The 24,179-nt window shown below is 40.7% G+C and overlaps 1 protein-coding gene and 1 long non-coding RNA gene across 5 annotated transcripts in view; one reads left to right on the top strand and one right to left on the bottom strand.

Moving 5' to 3' along the window:
• The window catches only part of LOC123959479, a 55,432-nt gene that overhangs the window by 30,740 nt on the left and 513 nt on the right, over positions 1-24,179 (bottom strand). Inside the window, exons 2-3 of the long non-coding RNA XR_006822307.1 lie at positions 14,858-15,025; positions 14,643-14,734 (exon numbers count right to left, since the gene is read on the bottom strand). This is a non-coding gene — a long non-coding RNA (uncharacterized LOC123959479). The remainder of the gene's footprint in view (positions 1-14,642; positions 14,735-14,857; positions 15,026-24,179) is intronic.
• Positions 23,475-24,179, top strand: part of znf536 (zinc finger protein 536) — a 223,041-nt gene continuing 222,336 nt past the window's right edge. For 3 of the 4 annotated variants that reach the window (XM_046033563.1, XM_046033557.1, XM_046033559.1), the window contains exon 1: positions 23,475-24,103. The gene's annotated coding sequence lies outside the window, so the exon portion shown is untranslated. The remainder of the gene's footprint in view (positions 24,104-24,179) is intronic. The other variant, XM_046033564.1, reaches the window with a different exon arrangement.

Below are 24,179 nucleotides of genomic sequence, written 5' to 3'. Positions count from 1 at the left end.
CGGCTGGGAAAATGCTGATGTTCTGTGGATCATTTTTCCTCCAATAGCGCTGGAGTTCATTTTAATGGGCTCAGGTTCATGTTAAATCATGCAGACTGATTGCTTTTATGTACTACCGCACTGACTTTTTCTATTTCGCCACAAAATAAACAAAGTGTTTAAATATGGAGTATAGGGAGGGGTGAAAGTTGTGCCTGAATGTTAGAACATGGACAATCATAAAATCTAATCTTCTGAGAAGAAGAAAGGGAATCACATGTATATTTGATGATAGCAACCTATCCTCAGACCCCAAACCAACATATTTTATGAGAACAGGAAACAGGGATTAATGAAAGAGATTATGACTTACTCTCCATCCTCAAAGTTTCTGTTGTTACAATCCAATTCATAATGTGTGTATCAAAAACACTGTGACTTGCCTGCTACCACTAACAGTTAAAGACAGTGAGAAGACATAAGGAAGTTTTTTAAGCATTAGCATTCTAGCAACCATCTGTTATTAAAAAATAAGAAAAGCCCTCCTGCTGAGGCATCACAGATAATATACAATATACTGATGTTGACAGAGCCTCTATTAAGGTCACTCATCACTCAGAAAATTCATTAGCAAGACAAATGCAAGCTCTCTTCCAAAAAGAGCGGCTTTAATATTAATGTAAGCGACCAGGTAGCTTAACATGGAATACAATGAACACACCTCAACATGTCACGTTTTGTTGTCATTCTCTAAGACTGAATGAGAAAGGGCTTCATTTAGACTCCATGGCTCTGTCAGTTCATTCAGACAGTTTAATCATATATATTTCTTCACCAAGACCAGCTTATTTTGTCCACAATGCAATGAACAAAATGCCACAAGACATGCAGTGTGCACATGTGTCCTGGTGTACACATTTTTCACAAGGTTGCCTTTGAGTCAGTAAAGTTGCTTTTGTGAAGAGGCTCTGTGTTTTACATTTTAATTGAAGCCATAGTTGTGAGCATTTCAGCGCTTGTTGTTTCATATGACGACTGTGTGCTGCACATGTAAAGGCCTCAGTTATTACAGTTATATTGTTTATGTAGTATGCTACATCAGTACATTTGTTTTGAAATATTCAGACCATAGTCCATTTCGTAGTTAATTAGAGAATTACTCAAAAGCAGCTAAGCTTATTCCACAACAACTACACTCTTTATTTCCCCTAATTCCAAGTTATTGTGCTCTCATAACACCGTGCGTTTCCACTGTCCTGACTTAATACAGTTTAACTGTGGACTCAGTGAGGGTTCAACAGAGTGGGGTCTGTGTGATCAACAGAGCTGTTCTGCATGGTGCCAACCAGCACTGATGACTTTCATAAGGATGCTTTCCAACAAAATTATGCAGTGCGCCATGAAAGTGGTATGCATCCACTTTATCAAGGACTCTTTGTTTTATGCTGTTGCTCGCCATGTGTCATTGACTTTAATGCCTTATAAATACCACTGATATATTAAATTGGTATTACGCTTCCACATTTTTATCATCTCTGAGCTTGTTTCTGGCACTTTTATATCTAGAGGGAATGAGAGAAAAGAAGAAAAGATGAAAACCGTTCTGCCGTTATTTTTTTATTTTTTTATTTTTTAGAAGGCTGATGGTGAGTTCTGTTCATTTCACTCAGGGCACTTTGTGTTGATAGCTTACTGTGCACATAAGAAGCATGCGGTGCTAGAAATAATTGTTCTTTTCATGGTAAGAAAGGCCATATCAATTAAGGGTAAATAGCCTCCTTAGTTATTACAGTACAGCTCAGTGGTGTGCCGTCAATTGTACTCTGTTCCCCTGCTTTTTTCCACTGTCTGTGCACAAACTGTATTTAAGCCTTGTGATGTTGTTACCAGCATTTAACATGAAGAATACTCACAAAGTGTGCATATTTGTGAGTAATCATGTCTGAGAACATGGCTGTGTGAAAAAGAGGAGATGGCACTTTAAAAAAAGGAAGTGTTCTAAGAAGTGACACAGCAGTGGAGCGCTGGTTTATGGTCTATTGGGGGTTGACTGTGGCTCTTTGTTTTTACATTTTGCTCTGAAGCTTAGGGGTATAGAATGAAGGTCTATTACTTGTCATTGTCTGGGGACTTGATCTTGAAAGGAAACATCATGTTGTGTAGAAAATAAGCAGCTAGAAACCATCAGGGAATACAGGGATATGTTTGAAACATCCACAAGTAGGTTCCTTCATTAATGTGATTGTGATACCTCTCAAATTCTCAAACATTTGCTGCAAAAATACATGTGTCTATTATTACTTTGCAGATTATTTTAATCTCACATTTCATATTGGGGATGATACTGAACATTGTACTCATTGTTTGATATTCAACAATATGTCTACTGTATGTGCACAAGCTAACACCATATCATAACTAAGACATCAGCAACCTGAACTAAACTCAATCCACTGTGTAACTGAGTCCCAATAGACATAACATTAAACAAGTAAAGACGATGCAACTCATAGGGAAAATAAGCTCTCATTTAATTGTTAGAATTGGGTCATATATCAGTCAGAGCAGTGATCTGAGGAGCAGGGAGATGATCATCATTACCTGTATTAATGGATGAAGAGGAGTGATAGTGTTTCATGATGGTAATGGCTTTTGACCCCACTTGTGTGGTCCTGTATGGAGCTGGATCAAGCTGCGTGGTTCGACGGCCAAGAGTGGGTGGAGGAGAGTCTGAGAGATGGAGTGGTTTCCGAAATGGCTATGTCATAAAGTAATTTTAAAATTACGATTCTTGAACATTTCTGCAACAATAATGATTGCTTTTTCTGATAAGTGTCTATTTTGCAGTGGTGGAAGGCTTCTGATGCTTTACTTAAAAATAATAAATGCTACAGATCTATCTGCCTAAATGTATGTTAAGTAATGAATTGCTTGAACATTAGATGCATACAGTATGTGAAAAGATGAAGCAGAGTGAGTATTTTATACACAGTGTGACTTAAGTTCCAAGTGTCCAGGGAGAAAGAAGGTCAGGGATTAGAAGTGAACAAGACTCATCACTACATTTCTGTCCAACTCTTCAGGCTGTAAGCGTATGATTGACTGGTGCCAAGTCTGGCCTTATGCTTTTTGTCATCGTGCCAGCTGCAACATCCCCTGGTAGGCCCCAAAACGATGCATCTTCTTTGATACATTCTTAAGTACACATCAGACACAGTCAAATATTAATCTGCCATGCTCGCCGGCCAAACAACATCTGTCTCAAAACATGAACTAACATTCCCAGTTTTATGTTTTTTTGGCTCGCAAGAATATGCCCCTCCAACTCCAGAACACCCATCCTTCACAGCAATGCGTACATTTGTGCATTTATTTACCAATTCATAAAAATTCAAATACTCAGAATAAAATGTAGCAAACAGAGGAGCAACCATAAGCATGAAAACATATCAGATTTATTCTGCCTGCCTTGTTTACCGGTTCACGGAACACTGCATGCAAACAGAATGCAAATGCATTTGATTGAATCAGGTGATGCTGAGGTAATTGTATTTGGAGAAATGTCCAAGATTTTTTTTCATCATTATCAGTGGGGGGTTTTCTTTATGAAATCCATCTTAAACAAAAGCTATCATCACTCCCGAGCCTTGTGATCTTCCTTTGTCACATGCGGATGTGGATGCGTCTTTAATTTCCTTTCAATTAAAAGTAAATATACGCCTTTATTTTTTTCCCCCACTGTGAAATCCAAACAAGAGGAGTCAACATGAGCAGACAGGTGAGGAATATTCATTTATATCTGCCTGCCGTATTTTCCTTTTTTTTTCATTGTTGATGCTGATGATGTGATTCAACAGGCAACACTGTGCCTGCATGCCTTCTATCAAACACACCCACGAGTTTGTAACAAAAAAAAAAGGAAAAAACCTCCCTGCCGGCTTGTCTTGTTCAGAGCTGGATGGGAAAGACAAACAAACACCAAACAAGTGCAACACAACACAAACTTTACTTCATCATTAAATGGCTGTTAATCCACATCTCCTGTAGCTACAGTTGCTTTGATCAGAGCAAAATTGTCACGAAGACGCAGCTTTTTCATTTCTTATTGTCTAGTTGCTTGTCATTGTGGATATTAATGCATACATCAGTATTGCTTATTGACAGCCACTGCTGTTACTTTCCATCATACTTACTTTCTATGATATCTAACTATATAGAAAGAGTTTCTGACTGTCTGCATGCATGTACCTCTGATCGACTTCACACCTTGCAGGTGTGTTGCTGAAGACACAAGGATCCACAGTTTTGAGTGTGAAGTTCTTTGGATGAGCGGTTCTTGAGAAAGCCTCAATGCTGGAGGCCAAGCAATCATCCCGATGCGAACAGGCATGTTTTAAATGGGCACTGCACTTTTCTCTGACAAAGTTTTTTTTTTCTTGTGAAGAAGCTCACCTCGTATGGTATTTACACAACATATTGAGAAGAAAATATTGCTGTAATTATATGGGAAATACGGGTGCGGGTTACTTCAACTAGTAGTAGTACTAACATTACTACTACAAGTAGTGCTGTGCTGTAAAATAGTACTATGTAATACATTACCGTTGTAGTCAGTGTTTTAGTACTGGATTATTTCTGTAAATTAACATTAACATTAACGCTTTGTTACTTTGACGTTTTGTGCAGCATCTTTGGAGTGGTCCGAAGGCTCCTTTGATCGAGCTTAGCTGAGTCACGAGTAACTAATTTCTCAATTACTTAGTAATGTGTAATAATTTTTTCAATAAGTTATAAATAATGAGTAATGCATTACGTTTTTCTGGTAACTTGCCCAGCACTGACTACTGGTCCTTCCAAGACCAACTCTAATACTACTTCTAGAGTCAAAGCTACTACTGTCCCTGCTGGTATTATTGCAACTACTAATACGTTTACAAGTTAAATTTTTGCTGCATGCATGATGGAGCAGTAGATGACGGCAAGTCCAAAGACAGGATAGTATATGTTTTCTTTGGTAAAATCCTTTTCTACATTTGGCTTCAGTCACACAAACTGCATCCGAGGTTAAAGCAGTAAGTAGAAAAACAACAACACTGAACGAAATTTTCTCATTTCACATCAGGAAAGACTGGTTTACCTTAAGTAATACTGAGTCAAGGACTTGATTGAATTTCACTGATGTCATTACGAGGTCACATTTCAGTGTGTAATATGATATAAATTTAGTTATCCCACCCCTCCTCTCTCTGCCTCTCCTTGCCCTGTGTAGTGGACTCTTGTTTGTGCCTTTAGGATAACCTGTTTCCTTGTGCCCTGCACATGATGGATAGTCCCATCCTTTACAAATGTTTTATTGCATCTGTCATTAGCCAAAGGTGGCGCAGGCATACTGTCAGAATATGTATGTGCGTGAACCTACCACACTGCATGAAATTAGGTAAACACGTACACACACACAATTCAATTCTTCTCTCTCTCTCTTGCACTTCTGCATGTATACGGCCTTTTGTGCAGACACACTCCAAGCTATTGCTTGAATCTATTCAGTGTACCAAAGCAGTGCACCCAGCTTCTGATAGATGGAGGGCCGCTATGTATATGCATTATGAAAGGTGTGGTATAATATATCTGGACACACACAGATGTCCACCCCCTCCTTCGTGGAGAAATCACTGCACTGGGCTGTCCCAGCTGCTATTTAATGGGGAACTCCACTGATTTTACACATTAAGTTCTCTCCACTAGTCATGGGGAATGCTACACAGTCTGAAAAAAACCCTGTAGAATTTCTTCTGTGGCTCTCGAAATGACCCTAATGATGTCATTAGGGTTATCTCAGCTTGGGCATGGAGGCTACACATTTAAATTTACAGGAAGACGATGTTACACTGGGCTGTGCAGTTTGGAAGACACGAGGTGGGGAAGGTCTACTGAAAAGATGCTATTATACTGCATTATGGGAAATGTAAGATCCAGTGTTTTTGGAGCTTGACCCATACTAGGGATCAAAGTTAGGATATCTCAGCCTCCGGTGCATCAATTTTGACCATTGCAATACTAAACTGTTGGAGTACACTTATAATAAGTATTTTGCCTTGACTTTCATTGCTGCCTTCTGCAAGGCCATAGGTACAGGTGCCATTTGACATGTCAACGCCACCTAACCCACATCACCCATATGAAGCACTCAGTGAATGAAGTCAGGAGATCATCAAAGTTATTACAGTTCATTCTGATAGGGACATGAATGACTGCACCAAATTTTCTAAATTTTATGTCAATCTAACCACTAGATGTTGAGATATTTCACATGACAAGTGGAAACTTATCATGACCTACTTGTGGTGCTAGAAGAGTCAAAGAAGTCAGGGGATCACCAAAATCTTTAGCCTCCATTCTCCAGAAAGGAACTTTAATGCACAAAATCGATGGGCCCAAAAACAAGTCTGAACAACCATTGTCTTGGAGTTTAGTATCCATTCCTCTTAACACATCCATGACCCGGATTTAATGTTGTTGTAAGATCACAGAGATGAGACTGTTCAGTGTTTCCTCCTTGAGTTATGTCATTAAAGGCCTAGAATATATACAACTTCACAGGTGCAACTTTGGCTTTAGAGTTAACTAATCGAATCAAGCCCTTAGACTGGCTTCGTGTCCATCCTGAGGTCTATCATGACATCCTTCTGGAAGAGTTAGGGTGGCGGCTTGTCTTTCCCCTTCAACCTTTTCTCTCTCTCCCTGTCTTTCTCTCTCTCTCTCTCTTTAAGGACCCTGCAGTAGCCCTAGGTGAGTTATAGAGTTACAGGGGCTGCCGCTTCTTCCTTGCTACTGTTTTGTTGTTTTGACCCTGTGCCGTCGGAAGGATTTCTGAATAACAGATCTTGCCGTCCTGGATGTTTTTCAGGGAGGCCTCATGCAAAATGAATAGGGACGGCGCATTTTATTGAAGTTTGATTTAAGGAGGGGGGTGGGGGGTAAAAATGCAGGACAGAGAGAGGAAGAAAAGGCAGGAGAGAAAGAGGATCTTGTCATAAATTATTTTACTCATATCCAGCTTTGCCAATGTATGTGGATTGGTAAATAATGCATCACCCCGGCGCATAATTAGGACAACAACACTATTCTTTTCCCTCGCTCACGCTTCCAGATAACTATGTAGCTATTGTTTGATTCCTCCTACTCTTTAATGGACGTAGAGGCTAACTGATTGATCAGTGGAAAAAGCTCACTAAATGTCCTTTAAATGCTGCTGTTGCTCTCGCGCAGAATGTGTGAACATGCGCGTGCATCGCGTTCTGCTTTTAAAAAAATTTATGTTCAGACCTCAATGATATATTTTATCATGTGAATGCTCATTATCATTTAGACACCAAATAAGTGAAGGTAATGTGTCCTAGAACACAGGAGGCGCCCTGGTAATGTTTGTCGCCAGTGATGTACATGTACATTGGCTTCGCAGATTCATTACAGCCTGAACGCTGCCGCAGTTGATTGTAACGCAATGTGACAAAATGCAAAGCACTGTGAAAAGAAAGGAGGGGGAAAAAAGACAGGAATGAAGAGGAGGTTATTATTTAATACAGTATATGTGTCTGGGTGTGTGTGTATGTGTGTGCACGTCTTCCTCTCTCTTTTTTCTTCGGCAGGAGATAACACCTTTTGGAGGAACTGCCTTGAAGCATTATCCCCGAGACAGGATACATGGCTAATCTTCGGCTTTGAGCCATTACGCTACATTTATCTGTGACCCCCTCTCTCTTTATATCATTACATTTAAAGTCCATAAAAGTGTGTTTAGACAAAGATGAAGGCATTACCTGCTCAGAAACCCCAAGTGCTATTAGAGGCTTAGGCCCCTGCCGATGTGCACTGGATATTAAATATCCTTTATCTTAAACTCTCTCTCTCACACAGCTCTCTGGGTAAGCTGATATCTCACTCTGCCCTGCCTTATATTGCCATAGGCGTAATAAATACACAGATATCAATGGGCCAAGTTTGTCCCGGTCTCAAACGATTATGTGAGGCATGCCTCCCCTTTATGTAGTGGGAGTAGCAGGAGAGCTTTTATTTATTTCCGTGGGAGGCTAAGGACAGATATAGTTACAAAGTCAGACACAGTGGAGGGGCAGAGCGGGTTATCTGCTGAACTGAGGGGGCAGGCCGAACCAGCTAGACCTCGTGCACACACACACACACACACACACACACACACACACATGCAGACAACAGACAAACACAACACATGCACACATTTATACATGCACACCGTATTGTATGTCATAAAGAGACTCGTGTATATATATACAGAGTGTGTGTAAGAAAAATGCACATGTGCACATGCATGCCACAATGACTTATATTCAACATACACATCAGATCAGTATGTTAGAAAGGGAGGGACACGGGGCATGGTATCTCTACAGAGGACAAAGAGTTGACTTGATTGTCTTAAGGACAGTTGTAATTTAAACCAAATCTCCCCCAGTTCATTTCATATTCTTTGAAAAGGACACTTCTCTCCAGGGCATAGAAACTAGAGAACCGAGTCTTTAACCCATGATGTTATCACGCTGGAGCATGTGTAATTCTTCAGGCATTTGATCATAAACCAGAGTATTGGAAAAATTTAATTTTGACCTGATGATATCGCTAGATGAAAGAGTAAAGGATCACAAAACGAAGGTTACGATATGGTAACCCTAGTTCTATAAGCACAGGCGGAGCCCTCTACTGGACTCTATGGATACTACCTATCATGCACGTAGCTGACCAATACGACGCTACCGATACGTGCGTGACGTATAAATAACAGTGTCCCTACCAAAGCGCAAAGATTAACAACATTTCACACACACACACACACACACACGTGTCATCATTGTACCTTGGTCATGTTTTTAATTACGTGGCCACTATAATAAAAGCTAATAAAATCACTTTCTAATGCATAAAGTACTCTGAAAACACAGTCTCTACTAATAAAACACCAAAACTAAAACCACATACAAACTGAACTCCTTTAAGAGGTAATTAAGCAAAAGCTCACGACGGTATACGCTTATTATATCACAGTTAAGGGCATTGTTCGGCCCGACGCAAAGCTTTGTTAAGGAAAGGTTAAAAACCATTCTAAAATCTGAAAAATTCCCTATGTTCAAGGCCCTGAAAGCATATTTTCTCAATCAGCTTCTTACTAGGAGCAATGGAGTCCTACATGGACGCAACGTTTTCTGCCAAAGTTAAAACAGTTTTGGTTATTTGATACCAGAGAATTCTCTATTTGTGTTTTATTTTCTATGCTCTTGTCACTGGTTTTAAGTGGACAGGGCTTAGTTGGAAAAATTGCAAGGATTTAGCATTCAGGATTTACCACACAGTCAAGTGTTTAGCGGCTTTAAGGCCTCAATATGCTTGAACTCAACTTGTGTCATCCAAAGACGTCTAACAGCGTTCTGAACGGCCACAACTGAAGGCAAAATGCCTGACATCATAGCTTCCTCCTGGGTTTTGTGTCTTTTCAGTGTCATCTCGCTGAGATGAACTGCACAAATGGAGACTGCGGAGCACACTTCTGGACAGCCTGTTTAGGGTGGATGTTCATCACGCCATAACAAAAAATCTTTTTTCCCCTGTCTTATGGCTAACAAAGCAGACCCACTTTCTTCAGGTTTCCCATTCTTTTGTCTCTTTCTCTAGTGCTCACGTATGCTCCCACTCCTCCTCGTGCACCGAGTCACTTTCACAACTTTCATTACCTCTCTGAGGGCAGGCTGAGCAGGCTGGCAGGGGAGATGGGTGTATATCTCCTGGCTATAACCCGTCCTCCAGAGTGTGGAGGTCAATGAGATTAACCTATAGCTCCTTTTTTCCTTCATTACACACTCCAAATTACACCCACTTACAGACGAGAGAAAGAAAGAGGGAATCATATATGGGTTGATATCTATTTAAAATCTAATCCCTTTGGGTGAATTGCTCAGCCTTTCCATTTCTCTTATGTTTCTGCCTATTGCCTCTGGGCTCCACTGTGCCATGGTGTGCTGCCGTGCTGTTCAGGAAGGTGCTATAACCTCGCCCCTGTTCATATTAACTTTAGATTCATCTGCACTAATATAGGAGACACTTAAGATTATAACTCCCTCTTTTCTGTTGTTATTGCTCAGTTAAACATTACAGACTCCCAGCCTATTCATTTCTCCAAAGCCAACCACTCAACTTACTCTGATTATTTACTGTGGATTCCTTTGGTTGTACCTTGAGGCACATCATTGCTTCCTAAAAGAAACTTTATCAGTGTCCAGGTTCTCTTTTTTTTTGTTGCTCAATTTACCATGCCGTGTTTAGTGCTTTTGTAATTACCAAAATAGTAAATAGAAAAGTACGAGATGAAAACGACATGTGGATGGAGGTGTTTATACCATAGTTTTCCTCTCCTTGTAGCTGAGGTTTGAATCTGTAGGAGAGCATTTGTTCCTAAATAGGCAACCACAGGGAGACACTTTATTATAGTTGACCTATTCTCTGTATACATGTACTGCAGTACATCTGAATCTCACTGCCTTTCACCACACTATTTATTCTACTGTTTAACTCCAGCATGATGCTTTAAAGGTCCCATAGTAATCAGAGTTCATGATTTTGTTTTTGACTGTGGCTCAGTGTAAGAATAATGTTCTTCATGATGTTTCCCAAATACACATACACTGTTCAGACAATAAAGTAAACACATGTTATAAACAAGGTCTGGCAAACAAGGCTTTGATTTGCAAGTTTTCAAAGCAACATGTGACGGCTAACAGAGTTTTGACGAAATCATCTGTGCCCAAACTGCAGGTGGACTGCTCAACAAGCTGAAGAAATTTCATGTCATGAGCAGCATTCTGGAAAATGACAGCATATACAAAACACAGGAAAAGTGCTTAGATAAAGAGGAAGTTTAAACTAACCAATGGGGATTTGACATATGCACACAAATGCACAGTATATATACAGTGGATACTAGGGAAATGACAACTTCTGCTAGTTGGTGTGAAACCTTGTGATGCATTTTTGTTGCAGCACTTGCAATGGTGATTCACTTGCTTCAAAGTCATTTTTGCAAGTGTTTACATTAATTTGTCTACCCCCTGTAGGTTCAGTTAAAATGATATTTACTGAATGCATTTGCGCATACTCATGGGCAGAACAGCCACAATACTGTGCTCTGATTGGCTGATGTCACCAGCTCGTCTAATTCAAAGCAAACAAACCTGCTGACTGGAGGCTTTCCAGCTCAAATATTACAAAACAACCTTGATTCGTCTGGAAGGGTTCTTTGGTGGCCAATCAGGAGCAAGTCCAGCTGTGATATTTTTTTTTCCTGGAGGTCTGAAGACAGATGCAGCTTGAAATAACCATTTTAATCTTTAATCTTCACTAATCAATATGTTTATATAAAAATGATATTGATCATAAGATCAAATTATGTCATTGTGACCGACCCACAGAGGATTATCACCTGACTGCAGTTCTCCTCAGCTCTACAGAGCAGTGTAGTGTCTGGCCTGCAACTCTGCTCTTATCAACATCGCTTTAGGCAGGCTGTGGCCACCTGCCCAGTACAAATCAGGAATTGGTGGAGACCAAAAAAGGGCTAAAAGGAGGGTGAAAATCCATCGTGCAGACTGAAACACAACTCCAAATGAATGCTGCAGTTGTTTGTTGTCTGCTGGATATTTACATAGGCAGCTGTAACGTGCTTGTCACGTGAACCATATGATAATATGGTATGTCATTGTTGTGTTCACAGGCTGTTGACCTGCCCCAGTGCCCCAAAAATCAAAATACTAATAATGCAGATGTAATTGCGTCATTATTTCAGACCCAATTTTTAATGCATTTGCTTTTTTAGCAAAGTTCCATTTAATGTTAAGTTTCGTTTGTTGCCACTCTGGGACCTGTATATTTATTTACAGTTGCAGTTACCACAGGTGTAACCAGATCAACCACAACTGAAATCTTAAGGATTATAACTTTAAATTGGACTTCAATAAATATTTCTGACCATAAATGTGTATAAAGAAAAGACAAAAGTGATTTTAGGGACTCTCAACTAAGGGAAAGGTTTCTATCACAGGCTGTGGCACACTGCATATCTTGGCCTAAGTTGATCTTGTAGTTTTAATTATATTATACCCTTATCTATTCTTCCTCTATGCTGATAGTTTAGAGGCCTATTACATTTTTTTCCACTCTGACCAAATATCTTGTCCTCCATCAGCCATCACTGAACATGTTGGGATTTTTCCATAGCTTTTAGTAAAGTAAAGCCCAGGGCTCCATGCTCTTTGGGGGGATTCATTTTAAAGCCGCAACCACTTGTAGTGTACGTAAGACAGAGGCTTCCACCAACAGCATGTATAATAATTATTATTAATGGTTCAGTTCAAAGGTCAAACTAAATCGGAAAACCACCGTGAAACAATAGGAAGCAATGTTCAATATTATCTCATTGTGATGATTTTGCGATTAGCGATAAAATTTGCCTGTTGGTGAGCACATCTGAGGTTTATCAGCTGGAGGATGGCGTGACAGATAGAGCATCATTGTGGTGGGTGTGACGGAGTAGGCAGCAACCCGGCTCATGTAACTTCCTGGTTATGAATAGCCTCTGTGGAAAGGTCAATGCCATGACAACCCTGTGATGGATGTCACTGACGTCCAATTAAATTCTTCTAAAAAAAGGCGCCTTGGAGGCTCTCGTGTGTGCTTATTAAATATAAAACAGCTAAATCAAAAGTCTGAGGGCCTGCCTCCCTGTGCTTAATGCAGTCTAAGACAACCAAGAGCATTTTTTATTCCTCAATTATTCATGTTTTTGATGAGGGGGTCAATAAGGGGAAGAGCACTCATTATGAATGTTTGGAGCTAAGCGCAAAGGTCACAACACACAAACACACACACAAACACATATTTTCAGACATTTTTAACTTTTTCCCCTCACTCTTTCTCTCTGGATAAATAGAAGAGCGCAAAGAACAGTCCTCCAGTGCTTTGAGGAATGCAAATATTTGTCACCAGGTTGTTGAAGCTTTCTTTCTTGGATCTATCTCTCTTTCTCGCTTGGTCCCCCTCTCTTACACACACACACACACACACACACACACACACACACACATCGCTCATGCAAACACACAAGCTGCTTTGAGGAAACTGGGACAGACAGTCAAGCCATGAATAAAAGGATGCACGTTTTTATATTTGTGTGTTATTTGGCCCTGTGAAACTTTCAGCACATCCACATGCGCACATCAACATGCGCACATGCATGTGCGTGTAGGCACACACTATGCCCACACATTCGAGTCAGCCATCCAGCCTCAGTTTCCTTCCTGGAACAGTTAAAGTCCTCTCACTTTTTAAGCCTACCTTTGGTTGAACTTATGCTTCTCTTTTTTCCCCATGTCTTGTGTATCCACTCTGAAATTATAGATGGGGATAATAATAATAATGTCATTTTGTACCGGAATCTTAGTCATTACCTGCAGTAAAGTGCTTCTAATTGATACCACCAGAGAGATAATGATTACAATGCCCTCCAGGAACATATTATTGCAATATTAACCTTTGTATATACTTTTATGCAGAAGACTCTGGCACATTAAGGGATCTCTAAATCTTACTTGTGCGCTGTAATGCCATTACAAAAGAATGGATACTCGGAGGTGTGCCCTTTTCCTGATTAAGTGTGTCCAGGGGTTTGCAGCCATCTCCAAGAGATGGACGACATGGAAGTGCAATTTCCAACATCTCTCTCTTCTCTTACTGGCTAAAGCCTCCTTTCTTTCACATGCATCCCTTTATGGTTATGCACTAGAGATGACCTTTTTCTTATTTCTGTGCATGTGTGCATGAGCATTGAAGTGTGTTTGTTTCTCATGTAGGTGCGTGCACATGAATAGGCGTTTGCATGTCCATGTATCTTTTATTGCATGCGTTGGACTGTCATGTCTGCCTGTAGATGAGCATCCCCAAGATTTGACCAACACTGCACAGCTGCTATGCTACACTCAACTCTCCCACCATGATACAAGACCGCATCCAAACCAATGGCTATTTATGGATACAATGCCATCACCAATTCACAATTGGCCCACACTGAGGCCATGATCCCTACCATCAACCACAACAACATTCATCTCTTAATATTATTACATGGAGTACCACCATGCATTATGGGAAATGCTGTGCCAAAGAGAAAGAATGTATCCACTGTGTGCTTTCTCAGAACACTGTGGTTTACGGTTGTTTGACCTGATATCTTAAAAAGCCAGCAAGGTCAGTAACAGCAGCAGCAGTGGGCTGATTTAGAAGATGAAATCCTGTGAGCAGATAGAGGGACCTTTGGTTAAGAGATCTTTCCGCAGCAAAGACCAGCGTACTGCTGAGAGAGGGCAAATGAAAACAAATTAATTCACTGAGGACTGCAGTTTTATGGCTGTCTGTGTGTCAGTGTGTGTGTGAGAGTGTGCACATTGGTGCATGTGTCGAACTCATGACACAGTCTAAAACGGCTTCTTTAGACCTGGTGACACAGGACAGGAAATTGGGATATCTGAATACTCTGGAGACCTCTTGGCTTGGCCTCACACAGACTCCCACCCCCACACTCCACCCACCTGCAGTGGCAGGCTCCAGCCTCTGGTGGGCACTGTACAGAGCACAGGTCTGATCCTCAGTCATGTAGTCTTGGTGGAAGAGCTTCTTCTTTCTGTAGAAACATTGTAGGAGTTGCCCCAGATGCATGTTGTGGCAGTCAAATGTGAAATCACACTAGAGTCAAGTGGTTACTTAATTCATCCAATAAGATAAAATAATATGTATTTTTACATACCATAAATTCTGTGTTTAAGGGATTAGTGCCAAGGTAAAGCTCTGGCAATGGAAGAGGAAGTAGATAAAAGCATTGGCAGCTCTGTCCTCCCAAGAAGACTGACAGCATCAGTTGTTTCCGCAAGTATGTTTACATTCAAGTGACAAAGTCCTAGCAGGCAGAGGAATTCTGACGGGAGCAAGAGAAAAGAGTAAGGTGACAAGTGTGACAGTCTGCGAAGAGAGGAGGTGGTTCTAATGGATGGGTCAACAAAACATCACTCATTTGAGGACTTGTTGGCTAAACAATAGTCAAGTCAAGTCGAGTCAACTTATTTATAAAGCACATTTAAAAATATCCCCTGTTGGAATAAAGTGCTGTACAAAGTAATGCAATTAAAACAACAAAAATAAGCAGACCAATCAGATAAAAAACATACATCAATAATAAAACATAAGGCAATGATAAAACGTAAAGCAATAAATTCAAATATGAAGCAACCAGGACAGATACGTGAGTGTCCCTAGACTTACTTGAACTCCAAAGAATATAAATACGTATACGTAGTCTCTGCCTTAGTTAAAACCCTCGTGTATAGACTGTTAAAGTGATTTTAGTTTGTTTTTGTTTGCTGCTTTCAGTCTGCCACAGACAGCAACGTCTTTTCTGATACTACCGCCAGATGGGGATGATGTTGGAAACAGCTTAAATTCATTCAAATCAAGTTCTGAAAGAGATTGGATTAGACAGCGTGCCTTATGTGCGTGTTTAGAAAGATTACTGCTACTAGCGTGTGCATGGAGCATATTCTAATGTTCATATTGAAACAGTAGTGAGTAATATTACTGTAGGTCCATTTTGGAAACAATGTTCTTGTTTTATACGGGATGAACCCACAGATAATAATCACTCAACTTTTCAGTTCCCCTCAGCCCTCTGGAGCATTTTAGCATCTTTAAGCTCACTGATTTGGGTTTAGACCCACAACTTTACTGTTCAATGTGCTTATCAGCATTGTTTCCAAATCGAGCAGGCAATTGTGCAAAAAAGCCACAACCTGCTTGCACCGCAGACAGACAAAGTTAGCAACTAGCCGGTGAACATAGTGTAGCATTTAACAATAGATAAAAAGATAGATTTTTCCTTCTGGAGTTGGAAGCATTGAAGTGAATATTAGGCTTGGGCAGTATTTGTTTTTTTCATACCATTCTGACATTGCACCATGGTATAAATGGTATATGACAGTCTTTGTGTTAAAATGCCATGTGCGGCTGGGGTGGACAGGGTCGGGGGGGCGACCTCTCTTCTGTGTCACGTGCATGCTAGTTGTCTGGGTGGAAATAGTAGAGACAAAACGCGCTGTACAGTGTCAGAAACAGTAAGGAGGGCAGAGAAAAGCACGCAAGGTGAACATTTGTCATAAATCTGGAGAAATATACGGGAAAGCAGGAGAAATGTGACCCCCGTGAAAAGTGGATACCAGCACATCAGTGGGCTGAAGAGATGATATGCACAAAGCTTTGTCCTGTTGGCTGGCTCACCTTTATCATCAGGACTAAACCCAAAATACTCCAAACAGGGGCATTTTTCTAGTTTTCTAGTCCTGTAATGTTATCCCCATGACTCACTGACGAGTCATCCTTTTTTTTGGGAGAGAGAGAGTGAGCGGCAGGGGAATGCAATGGCGAAGAGGAAAAGGTGAGCAGTGAAGTTCAGCAGTGAAGGCTGCAGCTAAAGCTCCCGTTTGTGAGTTGTTTAACAGTTGCTGGAAAAGTTGTGGCGTTGTAGACGTAAATGATATCAGGCAGTTGTCCGTCATGCTGAGGGCGTACACTACAATACATACAGTGATATTGCTCGAGCCTAGTGATTATTGGAACTTACATTCATCAGGGGACCAAAAACCCATATCAACTTTAAAAGATGATAATATGTCATTGTTGTGTTTATAGCTTGTTGTGCTGCACCAAACTGGCTCAGCAACTGGACTCAAACTAGGAGGATCCAGACAGCAACTAGACTAACTAGCCCAGCTAGACCCTCATATCTGTACTTTCCTGAGTCCTGAAAACAGAATAACATTTTAAGGTTGCTGATAGCAATAGGTAGCTGCCTCTGAGTTTGGTTATTTGTCGTGCTCCACACCAGGTCTGAAAACACCCGGACTGAACACGAATTAGCTTTTAACTGGTACTGTACATGACTTGTCAGGTTGTATCCTGCCTCTTGCGCAACATGAGCTGCACAGGGTAACCACAGATAATGGATGGATGAACCAGGAAAATATTCATTGCCTGGTGCACTTCATTAATATTGTTTTTTTCTGTTGGACCCATAAAAAAATGACAAATATGTAAAAAAGCCTGAAGTAAACTTGATCAAGTCTGGCTAACTTTGAGATAACCTAAGTATCCACAACAGATTCCTCCTGAGCTACACTGAACTGAGTAATTTCCTATTTGGATTGCGTGTCTAAAGATGCCAGTTATCACTGTTTCTCATGTGCTCTTGGGCCTTGTTAGCTCCAATCAGAGTTTGTCTAACAACCAGAAACCTGAAACAGCTACAGTGAGACACAACCTTGAAACAAGGTATGGATCCTTGACCTGCTTTGGGTCCAATCGGGTCCTCTGGGTTGTTGCCTGAAGACCTTGACTGTACGGCTTTCACAACAGACTGACTGAGCACCATTGCTCTTTTCTCAACATTACCATACTGTTCTACTGTGCCAAGCCAGTGACATGGTCAAGGGTACAACAGCTGTATTTATTGTGTCAGTGGTAGTGCCAGTAGCATTTGTCCAGCACTGTTTACACTCTACTATATGTCCTCAACAGTTTCACTCATCTTCAACTCAACTGAGAAAATGTACCTGTTTCTTATTTCCAAGGCTACAAGATGGCCTGGAAAGATAGATAGTTGGCCAGGAATTTTTTTTGTGTTTAGTATTCATCTCATAGTTGTAACACAAGGCCCACTTGTCCTTGAATGCTTGTTACAAATAACCCACATAATTCCCACAGGCTCAGAGATAATTCACTGATAATTTAAGGCACTGGTACTGTGTAGCATTTCCCCCGAACACACAATAAAATCAACACATTCTTTTGTTGTTCTCTCATTGTTTCCCTGCTGCTCCTGAGCTGACACTAACCTAGTAAAGCGTCTCTTTTGTTCTGGGTAACGGGAGACTGTTTCTGAAGTGTACACAGAGGTTAGTGTGACTGAGCCCTTTTGTGGTGTGGCAACACCTTGCACTTTATCTGCCGTTTAGCTTCTCTGTTCACTGCAGAGCTGCATTATCTGCTGATTTAAGGAGGTGCTGCTGAATCAGGTCAAAGTAGTGCTGGCAATTTTCAGTAAGGTAAAAAAAAAAGGCCTTAAGCGGAAACTCTCACTCGCAAGCTTTTAAAAAATTATACATTTACTCTGACACTGAAACCGTTTCATACTAATAATCAGACCTTGTATGAACGTAGCAATGAATATTCTCTCTTAATACAATTTCTCGGGACCTGCACTATGGTGGAGTATTTTTGTACTGGGGCACCATAAAGAGATTAATTTTAGTGGTAGTCTTCCCATGAGGGAGTCAATGTAATCCTACAGAGCATTAGAGAAAAGGAGATGAGAAGGAGGAGGAATGGACACGAAAGAAGTGGGGAGATGAGGATAGGAAACGAAAAGGAAAGAAAAGGAAAGGAGGAGAGTGCAGGAGAGTATGGGAGAACACAGGGGGAGAAGAGTAATCACGTGTGTCCGGCGGAGGTCACCACTGGTCTGCAGGTTCTAATTATGTGCTAATAGCCACTGAGGAGGTCATTTGGAGCCATTAGCCAGCGCCTGTAGGTAGTTAACGGCCCACAGCATAACCCAGCCTCCTTAATGTTCCCTGCGAGGCCGTTAGCGCTCTGTCACCAGCCAGCTAGCTGCCTCGTTACTGCGATTAGAAACCAATTGATAGGTAATAGTAAAATATGATCGCACACTATCCAGGAAATATGGACTCTGGTGGAAAGGTGAGAGGACAGGAGACAGCGAGTGGTAGTGTGTGAGAGTGCCTTCCCATTCCGGAGGGGAAAGCAGACTCCGCTCAGCTAACGGGCAACAACTGGCCCGTAAACTGATCAAAAAGTTGAGTCCAGTCTGGAACTTCGCAGATCCTTTAATAGATGAGAATGTTTGAATGTTGTCACTGTGGGTGACTTGAAAGCATAGTGGGGTGAGTCATGAATTATAACATTTAGGAAGGTTGGTGTTTTAGAGGGCTCTGAGTGATGTCCTAATTGTCAACTCATGGCTCTAACTGAGCAGGTAATCCATCATCAATATGTTTCCCATTTGCTATTATGCACTCTTGCCACTGATTGGTTTGATTATCCTGCAAAATTAAGAAGCCACACACATTTACACACGCACGTGGGTAACGATTAGGTCCACTTTGTGCCTCCAATGTGTTTCTACTACATTCGAGTCAGAAAGCTAAGCATCAGATGTTCCAAAAGATAAATACTGCTGGTTTTTGAAAAAACCCAAAGGTAGTACTCACACCCCCACTGCTGTTGAAACTATACTTCCTGTCCAGATAGCTGGAGATCACAAAAAATAAAACTTTGGAACGCGACAACGTGTAAATAGATGTGTAATTTTGGCTCTCGTTGTACAAACTGAGCAAGGAGATACGTCCTACTAACATCTTTGTTTGGATTCAGAAATACGGTTGTAACTTAAGAAATGGAATGAAAATATTTTTTATCGTGCAACATCGACAATATTTTTGCATCCGGATAGTTGGGAGAGTTTTTGATGATTCTGGAAATACCTCCAGAATAGCTTTAAGTGCTGTTAAACAATCTTCTGTGATTGGCAAGTATTAAAATGTCGGAAAATCCGATGCTTAGACTAGAATGTAATGGTAACGCATCAGAGGCACAAACTGGGGCTAAGTAAAGATATATGAACACATCCATGAACACACACAGCAGTTCCTTTTTCCCTTAGCCATGGATGAAAGAAATCAAATCAGTATCAAAACAAGAATATTCTAGACCTACTATGCGGAACATTGTTCTTAATCAATTAGAGTCAGATGTTTTCATTTAGATATATTTCATTTCTGCTCTGGGCAGATGTTGATTCATATGATTTAAATTAAAATCACCCTGGTTATAAGTCAAATGCAGTATACTTCCTGCTCCTCCACATTCATCAAGCTTGGACAAGTTTGATCTTGAGTATACGCTCTGTCCTGGCAAATAAAGAAATATAGCGCTTCCTGAAGAATCACAGATTTGTCTGTGATGAAATCTCCAGGCTGGGCTGTAAATATTTGCCTGTGCTGTATTTGTGCGAGCGTTTCATTAACGATCAGAGCTGACAAACATGCACACTCATTGACCCCAGTCATCGGGCCTGAGACAGTAGTGTGTATTTAGTGTGTATTTGTTGAAAATGTAAATGCCTCACATGAGGGATTGATGTCACCAATAGAGGAGACGTCTGCAGTGGAAATGAGTCTGGTGTGGTAAACGTTTTCTGTAGCCAGCGCTCCTGGCTCTTATTTAAGGTCCTTTCAGAACTTGAAAGTGTAATTGATACAAATTCTAAAGTTTAATTTTTAAAGTTTATAGTCACAGAGGGTTCAGAGCTTCAGATTGTTTAAAATTGCACTCACTCCCTTTTCATTAAAGCAGGATAGTCTGAAAACATTTGTTCATCAAAGGGCTGCTACAAATTAGACTTTGAGAAACTCAATTTGAAGTAAAGAAAAGCATTTCTTTTCCTCGGGGGGAAGCCAAAGTCTCGGCTGTGTTTGCATTTAAATATAAACAGGGCACAATATCTGGCTTTAAAGATGCATGCAGTCATCATACAGACGCAAACACCGAGACACACACTACACTTGCCATATGCACATATTCAACCCCAACTATCTAATTTGGTAGTTCCCTATAAACTGGTACAGACAACAGCTTGAAAACCTTGTTGTACCCATGCCCTTAGAATGTTGTGTCTACTCACTAATAGTTGAAATTAGCAATAACGCCTCTGGAGACGTTGAGGAACAGGCATACATGATGTAAATCTGGGTCTGGTAAGTGGAAAAGAGAGACAGGGAGTCAGATAGAGACGGGCAGAGAAGTGGAATAACATCTTAATCTATCTGAGAAGTGAACAGTGGCCGGTCTGTTTTTGGAGCATGCTGTCTTGGATGGCTCCCAAGCAGAGGGGCAAGGAGCAGAGCCATCTTCAGCTGCTAGTCACTAACATGGCAGTAATAAGGCAGTGATGACCCTCCCAGGACTGCCAGGCCAACACTCCCTCTGCCTCCAATCCCTTCAGCACAAACACACACACACAAACACAAGGCCGTGCACTTGAACAGATATGCAGTACAGCACCAAATTTCTCTCTCTGTGATATATTGACTTTCCTGGCAACTTACCAATTTCCATTCATTTTGAATGAAACTTAATAGCACACTGAAAAGCTGAGCTAGATAATCAGTAGCTTAAAACGGGGGCCACTATTGTGTTTTTGCAGTACACTGTGTAGACTCAAATTTAAAAAATAACAAATAATAAAATGTGTGATATTCATTTCTTCACTCAAGTATAATCAATGAGAGTAACACAGAAGCATGGGACTAGTCATCATAGTTTATAAGCCTTAATGCAAATGGAGACGTAGAACAGTACACAGGGCTAACAGAAATGAATGTGATGCTGTTGCACCTGTTGCAGTAGCAAATTAAAGCAGCATCAGACCTTGTCTGTCCAGTACAGTAACCTATGAAATAAAAGAAATCATACAGTAAATGTGCTTTCTCGCAATTGCGTTTAATGTAGCAGCCTAAAGGTCTGTAGGATTTAGACTTGGATTTAGATTTAGATGAAGTTTTATTAGGTTCAGAGGCAGATAAAGCTGCACTCTTGCCTGTAAACACAAATAAATATGATTAGTTTGTATAAAGCAGATGCTGACAATCATTTATATCCTTTTAATTAATATGAAGGGGGGTTCAGTCCCATATCTGTAATCATTAGAAGGCAATAGGAACCACTAATATCATAAAAAATCAATTATATTTTCATAAAATGTATTATCACCTTAAAAGCCCTAACTTTATGCGGCTTAAATTTGTTTGGTAGTACTTACTCTGCATACAATTAACTTAAGCCACTGAGATCCGTGTCAGCCTGTATAATATGGCTTGCACACAGTTTTGCGTGGCTACTTACACATATATGGTGGTGTGCATGTGAGTGTACAACCCCTCAGTGCTATGTATTGTTAGAAATTTGCATGCTTAAGTCCATATGGCAACTTCCTTTTGACCTGCTTTCCCATCCCAGATGCATTGTCAGGGCTGTCAGCCGATAAAGAATCACTTGACTTGCTATAACAAGTTCAAAAGGAGCTGATGACGCGCTGTTGATCCATGGAGAATCGGCAAAAGGAACACCCCTACTGCTTGCTGCTATCACTCCCATAGAGATAGCCATATTATTGATGGGGAATGGTTATGCTAATTTCTTTAAGGGAGGGAAACTTTTTTTTTTTCTATTTTGGAAAATGCTCAAAAAAAGAAGGAAAGAAAAAAAGAATTTCATACGCATCAAACTGAATTCCATATAACCATTTAAAGGAGCAGCATGAGAATCTGATTTTCATAGTGCATAATGAATGTGGAGTTTCTTTTAAAGAGGAAGATGTGTTTTGTCTGGGAAGGGGAAGAAAGCAGATATTTAGGCTATCTATTAATGTCTCACAGAACTCACACACAAACTGACTCACCAGTGTGAAAATATCTTCAAAAAAGCATAAATATTATTATTAGTATCAATAGAGTCAAAGGAAAACGGTGAACTAATATTAAGCAGGTGTATATCTTAATGTGCCTGATACTCATGTCTTTAAATGTGCAAAAAGGTAAAAAAAAAAAAAGTTTTTGATAAAAAAAAGTTTAATAAACAGATTTGCAACACATTCCCAAATGTGATTCAAATAATAGTAATTCGTATACACTGCAAGGTGCGGATTAATTTCACCCACAGATGGAGTGTCATGTGCTCTCTGTCAGAGTGACCATTTACATGTGTATCTGCCTCCTGCCTCTCTCTCTCTCTGACACATACAGCATGGCACAAACGGCATGGAAGGGAGAGGATGATGAGGGCGGGTGTGTGATTGGGATGGGGCTGGGGCTGGGGGGGGGGGGGGGGGGGGGGGGGGGGGGGGGGGGGGGGGGGGGGGGGGGGGGGGGGCTGTTATGAATATGACCCCGGGATATTCCATCGTGGGCCCATGTCCGGTTCTGAGGGCATTTGATAGCATCTCAGTCAGTGGCATTAATGTGTCTCTCGGTTCGACATTTTGAATAATCGGGGTTGTCTGCCGTCATCCTGCCACTAGCTGTCAGCAGCACCGCCTGTCTGTCTGTCTGTCTGTCTTATCACACTCCTCTACTCATGCACTTACATTATAGAAAACAAGCTGTCCGTGCAAGAGAGCACTTGATACTTTTTTATTATTACCAAACCGTTCCCATAATTACCCCATAATCATTATATAATCCTGTAACAAAGCCTCTATTGAAGCCCTGTCTTTTGTCAACGCTGGGACACTGAATCTATAATTGCATTATTCAGTCTCTTCCACCCCCCTATAGAAGCATAATATATCAAAACCATCCGGCAAGGAAGGTTGTAGTTGCAAGAAATAGTTCGGCCTATGCGGGACGTCTTTTTGTCGTGTGTTTTTTTACGCATCGCAAAAAAAGTTGTCCCAACTTGAAGTTTTGGGCTCCTGTTGGAAATTTCAAAAAAAAAAAAAAAGTATTTGCTTCTTTTGCAGACAGAGTTGAGCTTTCAAAAATCTTCATAGAGGTGTGTAGAAATGCATTCATTCACAAACTGGACTAGTCGCATTATTAATATATCATATTTACAAATAATTATGTTCATTCCCTATTGCGCTCCCAGGCAGTAAGATAAATCGTCAATACATTGAGAAAAAAAGGCAAAAGCGAGTCCCTGAGGAGCGGTTTTGCGTTTGTATGCATGGGGACTGGTAACACAACGGGGCTTATTTACATTAAATACGCCACAAGGTTACAGTGCAGATAGATGAGCGTCATTTTTATCACTCATTACTTCTCTTAAGCGGTGACTGACGCTCAGGACGCACAGGAGGCAACACTCATTTATCCTGGAGTTTTTAAGGCGAGGAGAAGAGGAACAAGACTCGAAACAGTTCACTTGAAAGGTAAGGAATTCTACTTTTTGGAGTGATTTTGTGACCTGGGTGTCTTTACACGGATACAAGCCAATTTTTAACGCAC

The sequence above is a fragment of the Micropterus dolomieu genome, linkage group LG20 (assembly GCF_021292245.1).
Source record: "Micropterus dolomieu isolate WLL.071019.BEF.003 ecotype Adirondacks linkage group LG20, ASM2129224v1, whole genome shotgun sequence".
Classification (NCBI taxonomy): Eukaryota; Metazoa; Chordata; class Actinopteri; order Centrarchiformes; family Centrarchidae; genus Micropterus; species Micropterus dolomieu.
Note: the sequence above shows the minus strand (reverse complement) of the source record. Positions and strands in the feature narration are given on the sequence as shown.